The 22644-nt window shown below is 39.1% G+C and overlaps 2 long non-coding RNA genes across 3 annotated transcripts; one reads left to right on the forward strand and one right to left on the reverse strand.

Annotated features, from left to right (window-relative positions):
- Positions 1-5879: 5879 nt before the first annotated feature.
- On the forward strand, positions 5880-16074 carry LOC112846202 (uncharacterized). The gene is made up of 2 exons (XR_003219058.1): positions 5880-7579; positions 15756-16074. It is a non-coding gene; the product is annotated as an uncharacterized LOC112846202 (long non-coding RNA).
- LOC100700423 (cornifelin homolog B) lies at positions 15887-20425 on the reverse strand. 2 transcript variants are annotated; one of them, XR_001223360.3, is made up of 5 exons: positions 20299-20425; positions 19964-20123; positions 17656-17766; positions 17316-17461; positions 15887-16317 (listed from the first exon to the last, which is right to left on the reverse strand). It is a non-coding gene; the product is annotated as a cornifelin homolog B (long non-coding RNA). The 2 variants fall into 2 exon arrangements; XR_003219057.1 differs by lacking the exons at positions 19964-20123; positions 20299-20425 and adding an exon at positions 18200-18368.
- Positions 20426-22644: the final 2219 nt, after the last annotated feature.

Raw genomic sequence — 22644 nt, forward strand, 5'->3', positions numbered from 1 at the left:
AAACAGACAAGTTCAATTTTGTGTTTTTCCATTACATCAAATATTTTATAGATCTGCCCAAACACACAAATCTCACCACTAGATGTCAGTAGACTGCAGATTGTAGTCTGCAGAGTTCTGTTTTCTTACCCCTTCCAATTCAAATGCATAATCGTAGTTTTGGTAGTATTGAGCCAGAAAACTTTGGGTACTGAAAAATAGAAAATAGCATTGAAAGAAATAAAAAAGGAAACTGGAAAACCAGCTGAAGTCTACATTTTTTTTATACACTGACTGCATGAAAATAGCAGGGAGTTTAGTGCAGAATAATTTTTTTTGTTTGCAGTATTGTGATAAAGTTTACAGTGATGCATTATGTGTGACTGGCTACATTTAGATTGCATCAAGGCTAGTAGACAGTGGTTTATATTTAAAATGATGGCGCTGGTTAGAGTCACTCAATGAATCCCACCTGTGTCCTAGATTTTAGGGTATAGGGGTTGGAAAATCAGCCCTAGAACTCACACCTGTTCATGTATTTTTGAACTCAGCTGGCTAAATCCACAATGAGTAGTGAATACTGAAGCAGAATAGGTCAACTGATCACAGCCCACACACAAAAGAATCTACTGGAGCTCACCAAACAAGTTATGAGGCTTATTTCTGAGTGATCCTTTTTTCCTACTCTGCACTGCTACACCTGAGAGGCTTATCCCATTTACCAAATCTCACTTTAACCCCTGGTGCCACCACCATTACAACATTAACAGCAAAATCATTAATCAGTTATGGCTCAGGTGAATTAAAGACATAACAAAAAAACATAAAAACATAACTTGGGTGTTTCCTGTTTTTTTCTTGTATGAAGACATGAACTGAACTAAAATCCCCACAAGTCTTTTTATCGCTTAACTTTTTTTAAACAATTAGTTTAATCCAGATTTGTTAACCACACATTTAAACACACATGTTAACCTTTTACAGTGGCTTTGCTCGTGCATGTATGTGCATGTGTGCATGTGATGCGCACAACCTCCAGACCTTTGAATGACCTTTGCCCCCCACCCCAATTCCTGGGTGTGTTTTAATTAGGTTTTAATTGTGGTTCTCTCTGATTTCATTCAGTCTGAATCCTAACCTGTTAACAGCGTGTATTTCTAATTCCTTGTTATTTAAAATAGATATTTTGTGGATCTAAATGTTTGGAGTCAATAGTGTGGTATTAAGCTCAATAAAATCTTTTAAAACGTGAATTTTTAGTTAACGGGCACTGTGTTATTTAATTATGTTTTATCATGTGTGACAAATATTTTGGTCTAAAGTGTAGATTTATACAAACTGAAATTAGTTCAGATGGAGGATCCGTTATTTAATGTTGCTTTATCCTGTCACTATGGAGAATACACTGTAAAATCTAATTAGTTCCCAGAACTCAAAAAAATTATGGAAACTCGTTGCCTCAAAAAAATTGAGTAAAGCTTAGCTAAAAATGACTAAGTTAGGACAACTTATTTACTTTGAGTACTCTGTACAAGCTCATTTGTTCCCAGAACTCAAAAAAATTGGATCAAGTTTACGTAAGATGACCAAGTTAGGGCAACTTACTCATTTTGAGTACACTGTACAGCCTTGTTAGTTCCCAGAACTCAAAAAAATTATGGAAACTCGTTGCCTCAAAAAAACTAAGTAAAGCTTACTTAAGATGACTGTTAGGACAACTTATACATTGCAAGTCTGCAGTATTAACAATAACTTGATATTTCTGACTGTACAATACTAACTGTTTACCTACTGACAAACATGTTAAGTTCAACTAAATGAAAAAACAATTTGTGGTAACCTGAATGTGATTAAAAATAATTAACAACAATTTTTGTAATGATGTTAAAATGAGCCCAACTTTTATTTTCAAACACAACAAAGTATAACAGCCAACATACTGGACACTGTTCTGCTGAACAACAAACAATTATATTGCCATCACTGTTATAATTTTACAATGAAACAAAGTCTCAGATTTAATTATTCTGAAAATAAGTTTAGGCCTACCACAAGTTTGTTTTGTACTTACATTACTTATATAATCAAAATAAAATATTTATTGTTCTGTCACAAGTGCAGTCTCTAATTTAAACAACACATTTGTTTTCCATTCCAACACAGGAGCTGGAATGTTGTATTATTTTAAGGATGGCTTGTTTCCAGTCCAGGCATTACTGCCTGAATGACTGTCATGGATCGAGGTGATCCAAATGTAGGTGCAGAAGAAAGTCTTTAACTTCCCTTAAGTACAGTGGCAGTGGATGTGGGTTGGAGATGCAATGAGCTTGAACCTGCAGGCGACCATCTTCACTGACCACACCATCTGTGACGGAGGACTCATCTCTCCTGTTGTCCTGCAAGCAAACAATCATATTTTTTGGAACATGAACTTAATTGCTTTCTTAAAACATTTTTTTCTGCATTTGGTATAAAACAGACTCCAATTTAGACGATCTCAGGCTTCCTCCCCACCGGAGAGGTGACATTCAATGTCCCAAATTGTTAGTCTGGATAGCCCTGACCACCACCCAACACACAATAATGTCATGAAAGCATCATTTTAAAAAGGGCTATGCAAACATGGCCTATAACTTTCATTCTAATGATGTGCAAAATGATTTTGGGCAGAAAACAGATTTTGCTGTTAGAAAACTTGCAGACTTCACTATATACAGTGTAGACCCTCTAAACTAAGTTTGGGGGATGTGATCTTTCAAGAAATGCAGACCAAACTGTTGTTGTTTGTTTACTTACACAGCATGTCTTGTAGAATTAACTGGAGTCACCAGCAACAGCATAGTGCAGTCATATGTCAAGTCTAATAACAGAAGACAGGAAAAGATCAGTAAAGAAACAACTTCCCCAAACCAAAGCACAAATAAAACAATAAGTAACACAGGCTGATCTAAAGTATGATTAAAGTTCAGCCTGATTAATATAAATGTCACTGACAGTTGCTAATATATTGGAAAACCAAAATACTTACTGATGTCTTTCTGTCCAACAACAGGAGTGCTGGTCCCGAGCCTCAAAGACAGTAAGAAGCAAGCAGAGGGAGAAAAAACAGAACATTTTTCAGAAACTGATTTGATCCTTAATGGCTGTGCAATCATTGTAACATAGAGTTTGCTTATGTTGTTAAATAAAGGCTAGATTTGACATTAATAGATGCCACAGATGCAAGGGCGTAGATTTGGCATGGACGGAAGGGACATGTCCCCACCAATATCCAGCGATTATTGAATTGTCCCCACCAATAATTTGATCTCTTCGAGTAAAGAAAAACAAACCCAATAGAAAGAAAAAAAACGATTGCGGTGCAGAAAGAGTTAAATTATGCTCTCTACTGGAGTCCTACCTCATGTGACAAATATGGCCAATGTGATTGGCTGTGCCTTTCAGGGAGCTCTGTTTAGTTTTAGCAGCGGCAAGCCTGCGCTGCGCGGACCTGCAAGGGGGAGAGGAGGATGGCAGCAAAAAGGAAGAACCTGGATATAAGAAAGTATTTTTCAAAGAAACCTGTAAGTCACTTAAAGTCAAGTATAAATAATGTGTTTTGGAAACTAACTGCACAACATGCAGCACTATTAGTTATCTCAGTCTCAGAGTAGCATTTCTAATTTTGATTGAAACTGTCAGAGAAAACAGCAGCCTCGAGCAAGCCAGGATATTAGTTTACAGAGGCTGTTAAAATTATATGTCTAACGTTAAAATGTTGGTGACACAATAATTTCATCCTAATAGCACTGACATATTCATAGGGTTGATTTTTGAGACAAAATATCATGAGATAGTCATGATTTTGCAAATTGCACTCCAAGGTGGAGTGCAAACTTCAATTGTTTTAAAATTGCACTCACCCTACAAACATTACTGATGAGTCAAGATCTGCACAAATTGACAGAAACCCTGAAGCAGCTACACATTTTATTCTTATTGTCTTATTGTCCTATTTGTCAGGTGACAGAAGAACCAACACAAAGCTCAGAGAGCAATGGTGATGCAAGATTACAGGTGAAATTGGATGATGACTTGTTGGTTCATTACTGTATTTGAAGCACATGTGTGACTGCATGTATTTGGAATGTCTCACTGTTATTTATCAGGTGACCGAGGCAGCTCTGCCATGTTGTACTTGGACAGAGGTGAAGAGGCAAGGTCACAGGTGACTGACTGATGATTTGGTGCTATAGATTAACTAGTATTTATTATCATGACAATTGTTAGGCTGCTGATGTAAATTGATTCAATAGTGTATATTTGACAAAGAATCTGAATTGACATGTCTCACTTTTTATATGGCACAAATCAATGTGTTATTTTATCAGGTGGCAATGTCCTAGTGCAGTCAGAGGGGAGGAGCCAGGGCCAAAGGTGAGGCACATCAAGCACATAATAATAATTTTAATATGAGGATAAAACGCATGTACTGAGGCTGACAGAAGCTTCAGTGCTCTCAGAAGACTAAAAAGATGACTAAGGTCAACAATGACTCAAATGAGATTAAACAATGCTGCTGTATGCCATGTCCACCAGGAGAGACTGGACAGTATAGATGTAAAACAAGTATGCCAGCAGTTTATCTCAGTTAATGAGAGGAGAAGGCATGTGTTTGGCTCCTTCACATAGTGGACATTGAGTTGTTGTGTAAGTCCTTAAAGTCATATTCTTTTATTGTCATGACCGTATTTGAAGCTTTTTTTTATTTTTGTATGATACCTGATTTATATGGAATATGGCTGAAGTAAACTAAAGTCTAAAATACTTAGTCAGTCATTTGTTTAATAGTAATTTAACATTATATAATTCACATATAAAACTATGAATTGTGATTTTAAATGGTTTAAAAGCATGTAGAATAGCATATGTAGGCAAGTATATTTCTCCTTTTTTTTTTTTATCAAGAAGCAAAGACAAAAGGAAAAAAAAAAAAGAAACAGGGCAGGGTTCGGTGGCTGAATCATCCGTCCCCACCAATGCCAAAATCAAATCTACGCCCTTGCACAGATGTTCTAAAGCTGCCACAAAGCATGAAGAAAAAATAGACGTCTCCGAAAACGTCGGAGCATTTTTGCAAATATGTGATGTCTTGATAAATCGAGCAGATATTTGAAATTTACACAGCTACATTCTCGCCTGAAAATATCTTAAAAGTTTATTTTGTGACCCAGAAAAAGTAATAAGTTTTTCAGCGGCGCTCCTCCGCCATTGCCGCGCTTACAAGTACGCACAGGCTCCGACAACCGGCCGACAAATACGATCCTCCTTTTCCCCAGACTACCCTTTCTGGGTCACAAAATAACCTTTTAAGATATTTTCAGGCGACAATGTAGCTGTGTAATGCTCAAATATCTACTTAATTTATCAAAATATCACATATTTGCAAAAGTGCTTCCACGTTTTCGGAGAGCTCTGTTATCCACCCCCCACATCCCACACCTACCCCACCCCTAACGGCTGCACCTCCCGAAGAATTTTGTCTGGGCTCTTATCTCACTTATTTATTTCAAACAATCAACAGAAAATTTCTCCACATAGTTTTATGTAAGGTTTTTAAGGCTGTGATGTTAATTTTTAAGTAAGATGAGCCCAGCGGCAGCAGCAACGCTAGGCTAACACTAACTAGCTAGCAAGATTTTAAACCTGGTGCTAAACTAAGAGAAGCCACAAAATCAGTTTGAATAAGAGTAAACATTTACTCACCAAGTCAGTGTATCAGGTAAAAATCCACAGCAATGACAACAATAATATCTTGAGCTGATGCTTCTCCACGTTTGCTCAACATATTCCATAAAAAATATGCACCGTGAACATGCGGACTGATCCGCGAGGGAGGAGGACGGTAGTCACGTGGCATTTTCAAAACACATCTTTCATCCTTCCGCACTGAGAAGCAAAACTTCCAGCTTACTTAGTTTTTCTAAGTTAAGACAACTCAAATAAATGGAGTTTATCAGCGTTTTTGCATAAAAAGTACTGGTAACGTATTTAAATCGAGTTCTGATAACAAATTGATAAAAATTGAGTTCAGCCTATTTAATATTTTTAATTAAACACAATATTACATTTTACAGTGTAGAGCCTCTGTAGAATATTTGACTTGTACTTAATCACAGGAGCTGCATGTGCCTGAATGTCTTCTAGGAAGGATAATGCAAAGCTGTTTGTAAGAACTATTCATACACAGTGTAAGTACTTAAAGTCTGTCAAGGCCCGTTACGGCTGTAACAAAAATCTGGACTCAAAAGCAGACTTGAGTGAGGTGTCGTAAAAAAATAATTTGACCATCGAAACCAAACTGATTTTCTGAGATTTATTGAAAGACATTTGAAACCTTTGCAAAGGAACAGCACAAACGGGCATAGAAGGCATAGAGTGCATCACTACCTTGAACACAGAGCTCGCCCGCCAGAGGTGGTGTGCCCGCCAGAGGTGGTGTGCGTGGCGAAAGGCGCCCGCTAGAGGTGGTGTGCGTGGCGAAAAGCGCCCGCTAGAGGTGGTGTGCGTGGCGAAAGGCGCCCGCTAGAGGTGGTGTGCGTGGCGAAAGGCGCCCGCTAGAGGTGGTGTGCGTGGCGAAAAGCGCCCGCTAGAGGTGGTGTGCGTGGCGAAAGGCGCCCGCCAGAGGTGGTGTGCGTGGCGAAAGGCGCCCGCTAGAGGTGGTGTGCGTGGCGAAAAGCGCCCGCTAGAGGTGGTGTGCGTGGCGAAAGGCGCCCGCTAGAGGTGGTGTGCGTGGCGAAAGGCGCCCGGCAAAGGTGGTGTGCGTGCCAGTTCCCTATTTTTTTTTTTTGTCTTGGCCCCCGTTCGTTTTACAAGAAAATCCCCCTCCCCCCGAAGAGTTGGAATGCTCTGCGTCTTTGCATTCAGCCATCACACACCATGCAGCTCAAAGATGATATTTCCTGTTTCTCCATTTCTATGTAGGCTGATAATGATCGAGCCCAGCTGAATTCTCAGAGAATGAAGTGTTATACTGCGCATGACTGAATAGAAAATGTTTCCACATCTAAAGACAGCTCTACGACTCATGCCGAGGAGTGACGTTAACCTTCTCATTGGTTGAGAGCGAGAGCCCCCGCTGCTTTCACCTACCCGACTCAGCCACCTCAAATTTGGGTTCGACATGGAGTTGTCACTCCAATGAAAGTTATTTCCTTTTTCCACCGTTGTGCTTCGTGGTATTTATTGCGCAATCTTCCAAAGCAGTACAACGCGCTCCACCGTGCGCACGCTGCAAAATAAAGAGTCGTAACTTCTTATGATCCCCTGCGATGACTTCCTGTGTCTTCTTCTTGCTCTACTCAAAGCCAGAACAGAAAACAGTGACATTTTATAGCTTTGATCTCTGTCCCCGCCCCATCTCTCCCTCTCTCTCTGTCCCTCCACTTGTCTCCTCCCGCTCTCGCTCTCTCTTGCTCGCCCCACCTATCGCCACTCCTCTCTCCCTACATGTCTCTGTGATAGGGTGGAAGACTACCGTTATACCCTCTGGGCAGTACCAAAAGACTCCATGCAGCTGTTATTTCTAAGTTAATTTCATACTACAAGACTTTCTTGTAAGGTAAGAAAATTGTTATAAAAGTTATTATTTTTCAAGTTGCACTAATGGTTGTCACTTTGTTCATTAGAACTGCGATGTGTTAATCACTAATCGGCTTGTAAGCCTTTTCCGGATCGATTGGGAGTGCCTCCATTCTCCACTAGGGGGCTTTCGCAACTCAAAATCACTCTCGTGATTCTTTCCCTCTGTTTTCAGGGGTGTAAGACCTGGATGATTGCCCAGGAATTTTGCATAAGCAAAGCAGCGAGCTTGTACTAACTGTAATGCAGCTTCCTGATCTGGCATCTGGCACTAATATAACTTCATACAGGTCTGGATAAAAGTACCAGTGCTTTTAAAAGGAGTGCTTTTTCTGGCGCAATAGACCCAGTTCCCACCTAAAATTTGAATGATTTCCATTACAACTGAGCACCACTTCAATGTGGGTAGGCTTGTTATAGCAACCATAAAGCATACATAAACCATATATCTTTTACATTTCAAATATTGTAGACATCTATAAAATATATTGTGAATGACACTAAGTGAAAATTAAAATGAAAGTATTGTGAATGTAATATTACCCATTTGACTCAGAGTTTATTGTAAAATTCTATTCAGAAAAATAAGTTTATCCAATGTTTTTCCATTCAGTCTATTGCGTTTTTTTGACACCATTTCCCCAGCTTTGGAAAACTCACAGGCACAGATGAAGCTGGGGTACACAAAAACTGTAAAGCCAGGTGGAAAAAGTTCTGATAAGATGTCTTCCTATTCCCCCAGTACCTTAAAGGATTCTCTGATCTTGGAATGTTTCTCTCCGACACTCTCCACAATACTAAGGGGTTGGCAGTCCCTTATAATAAAATTCAGGACTGCCTGGTCCAGAACAGTCTTCCTAGATGCTTGATTTCAAAATAATAAAACACATATTAAACACATCGAAAGGAGCCAGTTGAGGTGGTTCGGGCATCTGACAAGGATGCCTCCTGGGCGCCTCCTGGGTGAGGTGTTCCGGGCATGTCCCACCGGGAGGAGGCCCCGGGGCAGACCCAGGACACGCTGGAGAGATTATATCTCTCGGCTGGCCTGGGAACGCCTTGGTGTTCCCCCGGATAAGGTGGAGGAGGTGGCTGGGGAGAGGGAGGTCTGGGCTTCTCTGCTTAGGCTGCTGCCCCCGCAACCCATGGATGGATGGATGGATGGATATTAATTTTAAAAAAAATGATGATAAAGCTGTTCAGTGTCAATATAGGCCGACCTGTGTTCATTCTCGGTGTGTTTGTCTCCTCATTTTCATGTTTGGCTCTGTAATGCCAAACACTGAGGAGGTGCTTTTGTTTGTGTAAGAAATGCAGAACAGATGCGACATTTAACCTGCATATAATGAAATAAATAATTTACACTTCAACTCACATTGCTGTTTTTCCTATTCTGATAGATTACACTGAAACAAAGACAGACAAACTATTACCTTATTTGCAGTTAAAAGATCAAAATGATCCCACACAGCAGAAACATTTCTTTTTCTTTCGGGCTCCATTTTGTTATGGAGAGATGTGTTTTTTGTTTTTTTAATCTTTGCGAGAGTAATTTCGTGTTTTTTTGTGGCGACTCATTCCGTTGACAGATGCGGATGCGGTACTTTTTAAACACAGTTTGGCGCGTTGGCAATGAGCGATACAGCAGCTGTATCGATCACGTGACTTTTTCTTAAAGCGACGCACGCACCGATACAGGCTTCGCTAGGTGAGCTTGATACAAGCGTCGGTGCGTCAGTGTTGCAGGACCCATCACTAGTAAAATGTAATAGTTAATTCAATTTGTTTTAATTTTCAATTCGGTGTATTTCTTCACGCCTCGAAGTGTTTTATATTATAAAACAATATTTATATTGTTTACTTTTAACACTAACACAACACACATGCTTTATTTAGAAAATTGAAGTGTGCAGAACAGTCACAGATTGACATCAGTCTAAGAGTTGATGTGGAGAGTCTAACAATGTCTTTAAAAATCAACTCACACACACTGTCACTACTTGAGTCTATCAACGCCCGCTAAGGCTGTAACAAAACGTTGTATCTAAAAAAAACTATCACCACACCATCAGCAACATAACAGCAACAAAAGACCAGGATATCCTCTTTTGAGCACAATAGGACTTATTGGGGTAGCTCAAATAAGTCAAAAGATATAGACCAAAAACAAATGTCCAGTAAAGAGGACTAAAATGGATGTTCAAACGACAAGCAGAAGCAGCCTAACTCTTTTATACATTCCAACACTTCTCTCTACAGCGAAGAAGATGTTAGGACAGCCTGTTTTGTTTATCTATTTATTTATTTTTTTGTCCCATCTTATATATTCCATCACAGACTCTCTCAGATATTCTCTGCAGCTTTTTGTTTCTGCAGTCACATCAGACTGACACTGTTTTTAAGAGCTGTTGTTGAGATTGTGGTATTGTGTTAAACATTTCACACACATCATCACTAGATTATTTCTCTGCATAAATAAATTTATGTTGGTTCATATTTTAAATACATTTTGTTACAAACTGACAAGTTCAATTTTGTGTTTCTCCCTCACATCAAATGTTTTATAGATCTGCCCACACACAAATCTCACAGCTAGATGTCAGTAGACTGCAGATTGTATTCTGAGTTCTGTTTTCTTACCCCTTCTAATTCAAGTGCATAATCCTAGCTATAGTAGTATGGAGCCAGAACACTTTGGGGTACTGACAAACAGAAAATGAAAGGAAAGGAAACTGAAAAACCAGCTGAAGTATACAAGTATACACTGATTGCATGAATATAGCAGGCAGTTTACAGAGATGCATTATGTACGACAGGCTAAATTTAGATTAGACAAGACTTGTAGACAATGGTTTACATTTAAGATGATGGTGCTGGTTAGATTCACTCAATGAATCCCACCTGTCTACTAGATTCAGCTACTCTTGCAGGTAGTCTAAGGATCTTGGGATGAAAGTGACTGGACTTCTTTAAGTTTTGTGAGGATGTTTCATCTCTCGTGTGAGAAGCTTCTTCAGTTCTAAAACCAAAAGGTCCTACCTTTAACCCTAGTGGTGGTGTTGCTTAAGAGAGTTGTTAACCCTCTACTGATCATGCACCTCATCACAAGAGCCAAGATGTGAGCAACAGCGTGGGCCATTACCACTTGAGGTTTCGCATGAAACCACTGTAAGACCTTGCCTCAAACTATCATGTGTCCCACTGAGGTCACTCTGAAGCAAGATGTGAGGCGCCTGGGAAGGGATCTCAAGAAAGCATTGTATGTAGGTGGCCAAGAGTTGGTGTTGCAGCCACCCCTCATGTTGACAGATGGCTTTTCACAGTAGACATTGGTCACAGGCCTCTTTTACTCCTCTTCTGTCATCTATCTTCTCAGTTCAACAACGTGATTAGCAAGAATGGAAAGGGCCATTTCAGTCACTGTATTCAACATGGAGGCGCAACGTGGCAGGTCCACGCTCTTATCTCTGCATTTTTAATGGATTCAGTTTGAAAATACAGGAGTTTGTTGGAAGATGTAATTACATACTAATAAATGTATATACTCAAGTACATCATTATTGTTTTTTACTTAATAAACTCAAAAATGTACTTAACTTAGCTTCAATTTCTTGACTGAGAGGACTAAGGTGGTGACAAAACAGTTGGGTACAATTTATAGATTTCAGTTGATATTTTGTGTGTGAATGTGTGTGTGAATGGGTGAATGACTGGATATGTAAAGCGCTTTGGGGTCCTTAGGGACTAGAAAGCGCTATATAAATACAGGCCATTTACCATTTATTTACCATATTTTGGCAGCAATCTAGGTAAATCTCATTTACGGAAACACATTCTGCAAAGTGATGCACAGCTACAACCAGATGACTCTTCAGAGACCACAAGCATCTGATATCATGAGTGAAAGGAAACAATGCGAGTATGAGACCAGCATTTACAAGCAGGGAAAACCCGGAAAAGTAAGAGAGAGGGGTACTGACTTTACTCATGCACATATGCCTGTATATGCACCATTGACCTTTGTATGACGTAGTTTTCCCCCCCAATTCCTGGGTGTTTTTTAAGTGGTTTGTAATTCTAAGAAGATATCTCTTTTGTTTGGTTTCTTTGTTTGATTTACATTTTTTTTAACGCAAAAGCGTAATTAGTAAGTCCAGTTCTGTCTTCAGAGAACATTAGAGTGTTGTAGGGTTTTACAATGATCTGCATGTTAAGCTGTTGTTAAACTACTGTGCTGTTATTTTATTATTTGTGTCTACTGGTCTATCATTCGATATAATCACTGATCAGAGGGTAACAGACAAGTCCACACGTTTCCTGGAGAAGTTCTTTCACAACAAAAACAACAACGACAGAATGCAAGGAGATGCTCACAGCGTGTTTTATAATCAACCGCTGATGACTGAACGGACAAGCACACTTACCAGTGAGCCATCTCTTCCATGAAAGGTTACCCACAGTGCCAACATGTCTTAGACAGATTGATGCATCGCAGCCTCAAGAAATTACTGATGCAGAAATCTGAGAAGCATATGAAACTTGTGTGAATTTTTTTGCGACTGGTGTGCGGATGTTCATTCAACACCAAAAACACACATTAAAAATTAGAATAAATTCAGTGTTTTCAACAAATATCAGAAAAAACATTTCAAATTAGACCAATGGCAGGCCATTCTAGCTGAGATTCAGAGGAACGCAGAAGAAATTAAGACCACAATTATTTGCCCAAAAGAGATCAGTCTGGTCAACCTGCTAATAATCCTTCAGAGAGTAGCCAACAGAATGATAGACGTTTTGACATTAATGCCTTTAAGCAAAAAGTCGTAGAAATGATAGTAAGATTAGATGACCACTGTAGATGTTTAGCATGTACATATTTCAGCATGCCTCTCCCTGCAGGCCAGTGTAACTCTGATGTTTGTGTTGCTGGTGGTGCTATAGCTAATGGTAAGGATCTGGACAGTCATTTCATTGTAATTCTTCTGCTGTCGTTCTACCACCTTCTCCTGGTCATTTTGACATTTATTAGCTTCTAAAACCGTGTAGCAATCATTGTGATGCAACTGACAACTCTGTGCAGAGGGGTGGTGGAAGTGGTTGGGATTAGTGCTAGAGATATAGCAGCTTTTAATCCCAGAGAACTGTGTCAGTGTGTTGATTTTAGAGAGACTAGAGCACGCAGATTGTTGTAAAATCCTACAACACTAACTGTGTGAAGTTGCTGGGGAAATGTTCTCTGAGAACACAACTGGACCTACAATCAAAAAGCTTTTGAATAATAGGGAAATCAATCAAACAAAACCTAAGCAAACAATGAGATCTCTACTTATTGAAGGCCATGTTGGAAGAAGAGGCAGCAGAGATCTGAGCTGTAGAGTGAGTCGGCTGTGTAGAATGTCTGATCTGTGAATTCTGTGAATATGACTAACTAAATGGGTGTAATAAAGGGGTGTGGAAAAACACAGAACAGGACTGACCAATGAAGTCTCAATTTAATTCAATTCAATTGTATTCATACAGCACCAAATCACAGGAACTGTCGCCTCAAGGCGCTTCATATTGTAAAGTAGACCCTACAATAATGCACACAGGGAAACCGCAAAACAGGAAAGCAGGCTCGGTTGATGGTCAAACTGTCAGCTCATACAACACGAAACAGGAAAGAGGTTAACAACGAGAGTGGTGAAAATAAACTAACAAAGGAAATTTACTTGAGAAAAAAAAACACTGTGCAAATCAAAAGGACAATTTAAGAAAGATTCACACTATGTTCTACCAAGTTAAAAGCAAATTCAACAAAGCGCCTTCAGTTACATTTATCATTTAAATCAGTCTAAAAAAGAAGTAGGTGTTCCATTCAACAACAGCAACATTGTCCAAATTAAAAATAGTAATACTCATAAAGGCTCTGTTCTTCATACTTTCAGGATAAAGCAGCATTAAATAACGGATCCTCCATCTGAAATAATTCCAATTTGTATAAATTCACACTGAAGACCAAAATAGTTGTCACACATGATAAAACAGAATTTAATAATACATTGCCTGTTAATTAAACAACAATGATTTAAAAGATTACATTGAGCTCAATACCACTCTATTGTCTCTAAACATTTAGATCCACAAACTATCCAATTTAAATAACAAGGAATTAGAAATGCATGCTGGTAACAGGTTTTGATTCAGATTGAATGAAATCAGAGAGAACCAAAAACGAAGCCTAATTATATCACCCAGGAATTGGGGTGCGGGTTGTGCATGCTCACACGTGCACATACCTGCGCGAGTAAATCCACCACTTATATACTACTGGGATGGACTCAAACACTGAGACTTGATACAAGGAATGGTAAGCAAACATGGAGACCTAACCTGAGCACAAGAGATTTTCAATCGTGCGACCGTTTTGGGGATCGGCCCGAGTCTCGCCTTAATTGTGTGTCGTCCATCGTGTAGTATACATGGGGTAACGAGAAGCGATTAACACCTCAGGACCAGCTCCTGATCAGCAATAGTATGGTCGGAAGAAAATCAAACCTGTTTGAAATCCTGTCGCCCCTCGTGAGGTTATCAACTCAACCTCTCACACTGCGCACGCGCAAACAGAGAAATAGAAGTGAAAAAGACGGAGTAGCACGGCAGTGCAGCGTGTGATCTGGACACAAGCGATGGAGGCACAACTTGTAGAACTTTGGCAAGCTCATCCGAGCCTTTTCGATGTGGCCTCACACACAGCCCACATTGACTCTGGGCTGGACCAATTACAGTCGATGAGGTCGAACTTTAAAGTTCCGTATTTAGGTGTAAATGAACACGATTTGTCCCGAACTTCAGCTAGAATGAAAAAAAATACACAAAGCTTATTCTGTGTCTTTACGCTGCATTGCTGTGATGAGAGGGAAACATGAAGATGAAACCAGGAGATGTCCTTACTGAATCACCAGAGCTGAACAGGTGATGGAGAAACAAGTTTACCTTTTAGGTGACATGAATGAGTTGAAGTTATGAACTGTTTCTGAGAGACAAATAACACCAGGATCCTTTTCTACGTAGCTGACAGCTGGTAACTGTGCAGGGGCGGGTCTAGCAAAGTGTTGCCAGGGCGCCAGGTAGGGCATTAACAGGGAAAGGGGGGGACAAGGAAATACTTTTCTTTATTATTCTCATTTAAAATGTCTAGCTTTTAATAAATAATCTTACAACCAAAGTTTTTATCTGATGTAAAATGTATAGAAATTCATTATTGTATATAGTAAATATTAAGTCTAATATATACCCTAGTAAGCTATAGTACTTTTTCCTTTGGGAAGGTACCATGTGTTCAGTCTGCAATTCTGTTGAAGAAAGATGTTGAATGTATTTAATTACTGTAGAAAAATAATTGGTTTCTGTGCATTTTACCCTGGCAATAAATTAAAGTCGATTACGCCGATTAAGCATGAGGCGGCGGGTGGGGGGTGGGTCCCTATTTTTTTGCTGGGAGTTGGCAACCCTGCTAGTTAGGTATATGTAATTATTGATTAGGTTGTTTGATATTTCTGGTAAGTACTAATTAAAATACCAGAATAGGGAGGATGGTGTAGGTTTAGTTTATTAGATTGATACATATATACCAACAAGATAGTGTACATCACTGTCACAGTGGCATTTGTTTTCATTCAAAGGCTTTATGGCTTTTTCCTTATAATACCTGGTGGGCCGGTCTCAAAATGCCCAGGCTGATTTTTTGTCCCAGTCCAGCCTCACAAAATTATCATGACCACAACAACCGTGAAAAGAGTTGGATGGGCATTGCTGCTCAATCACAACTGCCTGGTCAATGTTTTTCAGTCTAGCAAAGTTGATGGTGGTGGTGTGTGTGTCTGTGTGAGTGAAAGACAGAGAGGGAGAGAGAGGGAGAGCGAGAGACAGATTTTGTGTTATAAGCTTCATGTTATGGACGCACAGTGTGAGCACTCAGGTCGCATCAGAGCATCGGGCCGAATAGTGTGAGACCCTGCATCGTGACCTACGAACTTCTAACCCCTGTGAGTCAATCGTACAGTTTGAGCAGGAGCTGAATAACGAGACTGAAAAATTTGCATGGTGTATGCCCAGCTTAAGGAGACAAAGGCCTCATTTTAGGAGATTAATCAGTCTTCTCTTGATCATTTTAGGAGTTCTAAGCAGACACCCTGGAGGACACTAGCTGGCCAGCCAGACCCAGCTGCCAAGGTGCGAATGACATATTCAGGGTTTGAAGAAACATGTCTCCACAGCTGAGCAAAAATGTACAAGAAACATATAATGGGTGAATATGAATAACTTTTTATTTCAGCAAATGTTAAGTTTAACTTGGGAAAGATTACAATAACAGTGAGCGTGTGAAATTATACAGATTTTACTGGCCAGAGTAAAGAAACATTCTCAGTTGTATTATATACCCAACACGCTACCAAAGCTCAAAGCATCTGGTTTTAACAAAGACTCTACATATTGTATTGAATTACACAAGCATCAGCACTTTGAAATACTTGAAATGAACTTTGAAATACTGTTGGCCATCTTCACTAAACCAAGAGCCAAAATGGTTACATCCTATCCACTGACAACTTGAGTGGTGACCACCGTTGCGGTGGCAGGCTGCATGTTGGCCCTGATCTTCACCTCACGATGCATCTGGCACCAGACACACTGGTAACACCACATTATTTTACACCAGTCATCACAGCATGAGCCCTGCAGGATGGAGAAGAAGAAGAGAAGAATAAGACATAACACAACCCCCAACTCAACACAGTTAGAAAACATGGGGTCCCCATGCTTGTCTGATTTAGATGATGAAAGGAGAGGAGAAAACGCCATCCCACAATTCATGAAAACTGTCAGTATAATTGACAAAGTACCCAGATGATTTAAATCTTAATTATAATTGAATTTTCTCATTTGTGCCATAAGCTAGTTATTTTTCACAAGAGCCTGTTAAACGCACACCTGTGTTTCCAAATTTTATCAAATTGGCAAAGCACACAGCTCAATGCAATAACTCATAAGGGAAAAAAAACTTTAAAGGGTTGTAGAGTGGGGTCAAAACTTGGCTTACATCCACCAAGGAATTCAAGGTCAACTCAGTGATGGTTGAAGATTTTAAAAAAGCCTTATAATGTTGAAAATATGATTGTTACACGTGTGCTGCGTATGTTCAAGACCTCTGACCTCTCTCTCCTTCAAGGTCATGAAATGGAGCTAATGCTCCAAGTGATAATAATGCTACACAAGGCTATTTATTAAAACTATATTTCTCATTGCCATTGTTCCTATTGAAAACATCAAGGTATATAGGGAATGATACATGGGCACTGTAAATATGACTCTACTTGGGACCTCTGACCTTTCTGCAAGGTCAAATAAGGTCAAAATTTCATAACATTCTATTTATTACTTATTGGCAACATTTAGGAAATAATACTGCTCTATGGGGACTCAGAATATCCAAAATAATTTACATCGCAATATCATGTCACATGTGACCTTTTTCCTTCTGATCTCATTTCTACATTGCACATCTATGTTTGCACTCGTTTACACTCTCAGTGTGCTTCTTTTTATGTTGATTTTTGTAGGAAAAGCTTATCTTTTAAAAAGAAATACAATTTAAATAAAATAGTTTTTCATTCCTCGGTTTAGCTTTTAGCTAACAACAATAACCTTTACCCTCCCCCGCCCCCCAGCCTTACAGGGATGCCGTGGCGGTCTCTGATGGACTGGCGAAGCGTGCAGGACACCACGCAGCATGCATCACAGAGTGGGAGGCAGCAACACCAGCCGTGCTTGTTGGCTGTATCACACTGCATGCAGGGGAAACACCAAAGGGCACAGCAACCTCGACAGAAGAGGAAAAATATGCAAAGACACAAGTTTCTTTCACTTTTGAATAAGTTCTCTTGTGCATCCTGTGTTTTATAAGATGACTTCAGCTCTAACTTCAGATGATCAGAAGACCCTCTGAATAAAAGTCTGAGGAGACAGTTGATACAAAAAGCACTACTGTTTGTAGAGTTTGCTAGATTAACTTACAAGTGCCCATATCAGCACAGCAATCACAGAGGCCAGTGCTCCACTGCCCAATACTTTGATTAGTGGTGGAGACTGTCACTATCTGGGTGGGCTGCTGGTATTCAGCCATTTCTGGAGGAAAGAAGATAGAAATGGAGACGCATTGAATGGTTATAGTTTTGGTTGCTCCTGTGTACGGAGAAATCAAATGCTAGAATATGAAAAAGATAACAACATTACTGTCCACAGTGTGAATATTTTTACAAATCACAGTTTCCTGTTTCATGAAAATCACTGCAACGACCATTGGCAGTAAATTTATGAGTACACCCTTTAAAACTCATAAATTTGCTAAAAACCGAGTTTACAAACTGCATTCACAGCACATTTCAAATCTATAACTTTTATAAATTCACAGTTTCAAACAGTTCAAAGTCATTGTGTCCTTGTGTAGTGATAAATACAAATTGCAGAAGCACTGTGTCAAAAACTAAAGTCATCCCATCATTGTTTTCTGTATAGCTTTCTCAGTCTCTCATATTGTTGTGCATGAATTTTAGCCCACCTTTCTTTTCTTTGAAGTTTGTAGGTGTCTATTTATACACAGGCCTCATTTTGGATACATTTTGCTCCAAACAAGCACACTGTTACATTGCAGCTGATGATGTTAATCGTGGAAATTGTTTTAAATTAGAATCTCTCACAGTGAAGATGTTCATCATACTTTGATGCTGCTAAAACCATGCAAACAGAAATGAAGAAATAAACTTTATCTTTGGTGTGACCACAGCTATCAAAACAGGGCAGAACCTATGAATAAACACACACAAAATGCCTTCATTTCCTCATATCAAAAAAACATTTTCCAGCTTTGACCTGTTGAACGTTAGAAATGGTAACATTTTTGTGATGTAACAGAAACAATATAAGACATATTTAGAGTTATTTATCCATTTTTTTCTTTGGTATATAATTTCATATAATTTGCTTCATATATTTGATGTCTTCAGTCTGAGTATGAAATTTATGGTCGACTCAATGAATGCAACGTACCCAGGTCCTGTGACTGCCAACACAAATCATCACCCTTCACCCCTGTTTTTGACAGTTGGTAAGTCAAAAGGAAAATTTATGCCAAGTTTCATTTTTGCTAAACATGAAGCGGTGCCTGATGACTAAACACCTCCACTTTGGTCTCGTCTGTCCAGATAAACCTTCCCAGACTTGTGGACAGCAAGAAATTAATTAAACCTATGTTAATGAGTGAATATATGGGCATAAAGACTAATTACACTATCAGACATAGAAAAACAAAAACTTCTATTAACACTCTTTAGTTGTTTCAAATAATCTAGCTTTAATAATAAAATATTTTTTTTCAACTTTAAGGGTTTTAATAAAATATTTCCATGCCCTCTTCTCTTATCCTCCTACAACAGATAGCTAAAATTTGGCATCCCTGGAAAAGACAAGCTTTCTAGCATGACGCATGCTATTTCTTCAATAGTGTAATTAGACAAAGAGGAACTACCTGAAATTCAAGTACATTCATCAATGTAGTGATTTCACAATGTGTTTTCACCATAACGAACGCTACATGATCTTCCTGTACCCCCTTAGATTTTCTCCAAAGACATCCATATTAGGTTAAATGGTGATTATAAATTGGCTGTATACTGAAAATAGTACATCTGTAGGTGTGAATATGAGCTAAATAAAGATGTGATTTAAAACATGTTGAGTGCTGAGCACAAGACTTGAAAAATGCTACATAAAAGCCATACCAAATGCATTTTTAGGCCCATTATTTACAGTTATGAGAGTTTAGCTAACTTCAGGTTCATTCAAGCATACTAAACAGGCACAGGAGAGGCTTTGTGTTTCTAACAAATCCTAAATTTGGCATGCAGTTTATCTGAATTCATTTATAGCGCAGACAAAGCTACGTCAGTAGCCAATATTTCGTTGGGTACTGTGCCTAAGATGCTATCATGTAAAGGGTGTTTTCAGTTGTAGTGCATTACATGTTACACATAAAACCCAACAACTAATATTTACCAAACTGTGCGCTAATGCAGATTAGTTGTTTGACAGAATAGTCGCTAAAATGAGTTTAAAAGGCTAAACTGTAACTTCCTTTATCCTCGCTGTGAGCAATGATAATTATCACACATCCAGATCATGTTTTTCTTGAGAAAAGTACAGTTTTCCTTTAACTAACTCACAGCAGCTTACTGATGATAAAACTAACTATATACCAACCAGTATCATATGTTCACAAAGACCTCACTATTTTAAGATGTTCATTAGTATAAAAAGATTTTATTACCTTTCCTCTGGTTCTGTAGGCTTTGAAGATGAGAGTATGCGCGAGAGGAAAATGTAACTACAAACTGTGAGAGGTGTGGTGGTGGGTGGGCTGAAGTTTTCCTGAAAATGAAACTTGAACTCCTCTGCAAGGAGAAACACAGTTCCACGTACTTTCAAACCTGTGTATACACACAATTGCATAAAAAGGGAAACGGAAGTGAACTTCCAAGAAAGAAAGTGTTAAAAGTAAAAGTTATGGTCAGTGCCAAGTTTAATGTTCGAAGTATTTTATTCTCATCATTATATTATTTTCTCTGCAATTAAAACTTGATTGATGTAGAGTATTTGACTTACTCTGTGTGGTGGAGCTGCATGTGTCTGAATGCAAAGCTGTTTTAGAAGAAAAACAAATTGCACAGATTAAACACAGCCTCTACAGAATAATGCGGTTGAAATGACTGATTGTTAACGCCCACTGTTGTTTTGCACTCTGCCTGGATACTTCCTGGAACATTTTGTGGTTTCAGGTGTGACTTGAAGTGTAGAGAACAATCGCAGATTGCCATCAGCCTAAGAGGTGATGTGTAGAGTCTAACAATGTTTTTAAAAAACGTTCACACACGATGTCACTACTTGAGTTTTATTAGATCTAACTTCTGCTTTCGATACGGTAGACCATAATATTCTCCGAACAAGGAACATGAAGTTAGAACATGTAGTTGGCCTTAAAGGTAATGTTCTTTAATGGTTTAAATCGTATCTATCAGACAGATCCTTCTCTGTCACCATGGGGAAATATTCTTCCTCTTCTGCCCCTGTTAATTGTGGTGTGCCTCAGGGGTCCGTATTAAGCCCCATGCTGTTCTCCCTGTACATGCTCCCCTTGGGACTCATCTTTAAAAAACATAATATCTCCTATCACTACTATGCAGTTGATATCTAAATCTACCTTCCTCTAAATTTGGATGCCACGTCCCCATTCTCGCCTTTGTTCGAATGTCTGCGGGAGGTTATAGACTGGCTATCCCAGAATTCTCTTAACTTAAATGAAAGCAAGATAGAAATTTTTGATAGCCACGTTCCCCTTGGACGGCTAACTGATACAATGGGGTCTTTCGCCAACCACCTTTCTCATTCTGCCAGAAACCTTGGAGTGCTCATGGATAGTTCTTTTAAATTAAACAAGCAAGTATCCACTGTGCTAAAAACCAGCTTTTATCAATTACGCCAAATTTCCAAAGCTAAGCCCTATTTACCACATAAAGAGCTCGAAAAACTCATCCATGCCTTCATCACTTCTAGATTGGACTATTGCAACTCTCCCTCCTTCAGCGCCTGCAATTAGTCCAAAATGCAGCAGCACGCTTCTTAACCGGCACCAGAAGGCATGAGCACATCACCCCTGTCCTCGCTAACCTACACTGGCTTCAAATATCGCATTGATTTCAAAATCCTTCTGCTCACTTTTAAAATTCTAAATAACCTGGCCCCTAGCTACTTAGCTGATCTCCTTAATCCGTACAACTCAAAGAGAGCACTAAGATCCTCCAGCCAACTGCTCCTAATGCAAGGTCTCATTTAAAAACCAGAGGTGACTGTGCATTTGCCATCGCTGCCCCTAGACTCTGGAATAATCTCCCAGTGGAAATCCGTACACCGTAATCAATTCAATCGCTTAAATCCCGTTTAAAAACACACTTGTTTAACTTAGCTTTTGAAACAAATTAGTTTGACTTTCATTCAGCCTGCACTACATCATGTAAATGCAATTTTAAGTATAATTGTACTATTTGTTCTTTGTTCTGCCCGCATTGTGGTTTTATTGTGAAGCACTTTGATGTACACTAGTCTTTTAAATGTGCTATATAAATAAACTGACGTGACTTGAGTCTGTTAGGCTGTAAAAAAAAAAGTGAAAAAATATCACCACACCAGCAGCCACATAACAATACTCAAATATATCCCCCTGAGAACTGAAGAAACAAGGATCTTTCGGTTTAACTTTTTTGTAAAGTCCTGCTTATGTGAGCTAAAAAGGGCCACCCAAACACATGAGATATCACTGGAAAGGCCAGGGTGTCCTCTTTTGAGCACAATAGGACTTATTTGGGTAGCTCAAATACGTCACCTGGTTTTCTCTCACTCTAACCTCTGGTCTGTCTCAGTTAAGCTGCCCACCTAACACTAGTTTTTATTTGTATTTTTGTAGAGTTGTGGCCCTGGTGTTGTGTATGGGTAAAATGGGAAGAGACACTGTTGTTACCAGCTCTTAGAAGTTTCATAGTCTTGAAAGAAATCACAAAGGTGTAGAAGAATCTGATGTGTAGAGTTAATGGAGCAATGATAAAATTTATGTAACACTAAACAAGTGAGTACTGGGTCTGTTTGATTTCCTTTGACTGTGTTTTGTCACCTTTAAAACACCCTTACAGGTGTTTTAAAGTAATCATGTGCGTGGGCTACTTCCTTTTTTTTAAGCATCCTTTCCTGTCGGCATTTATTTAAAGTGCACTTTAACATAGTGTTAAATTAAATTTGCATGCCTGTCTTGCACAAAAGCAGTGATGCATGAAAGTGATGCATCTACAGCCCTCCCTGGTTTCTTACTTTCCTTTTCACAAGCACCAACAGACAGATGTACATTCTCTGTCTCATTTGGTGCACATCAGACAATATATGAAACTCATCAAACCCACAGGG

This window comes from Oreochromis niloticus, linkage group LG3 (genome assembly GCF_001858045.2).
Source record: "Oreochromis niloticus isolate F11D_XX linkage group LG3, O_niloticus_UMD_NMBU, whole genome shotgun sequence".
NCBI classification, from domain to species: Eukaryota; Metazoa; Chordata; class Actinopteri; order Cichliformes; family Cichlidae; genus Oreochromis; species Oreochromis niloticus.